Raw genomic sequence first — 219 nt, 5'->3', positions numbered from 1 at the left:
TGGGCGATGCTGGCTGAGGGGGGACCACCTCGTACCCCCACCCCTCACGTACCCACTGGCAAGAGCCGCTCCGAGAGCCGGGCGCAGCGGATGTGCCACGGGCTCTGCGGTATGGGATGGGGCAGTGGGGGGGGTCTGTGTGTTCACTTTTTCCTTTAAATTCAAGCCCTGCTGGTCACTAGAGACCGGAGGTTAATTCCTCTCTCTGAATCCGAGGGA

Source organism: Pterocles gutturalis, unplaced genomic scaffold (assembly GCF_000699245.1).
Source record: "Pterocles gutturalis isolate BGI_N339 unplaced genomic scaffold, ASM69924v1 scaffold29286, whole genome shotgun sequence".
Lineage (NCBI taxonomy): Eukaryota > Metazoa > Chordata > Aves > Pterocliformes > Pteroclidae > Pterocles > Pterocles gutturalis.
This window is presented reverse-complemented; position numbering follows the sequence as displayed.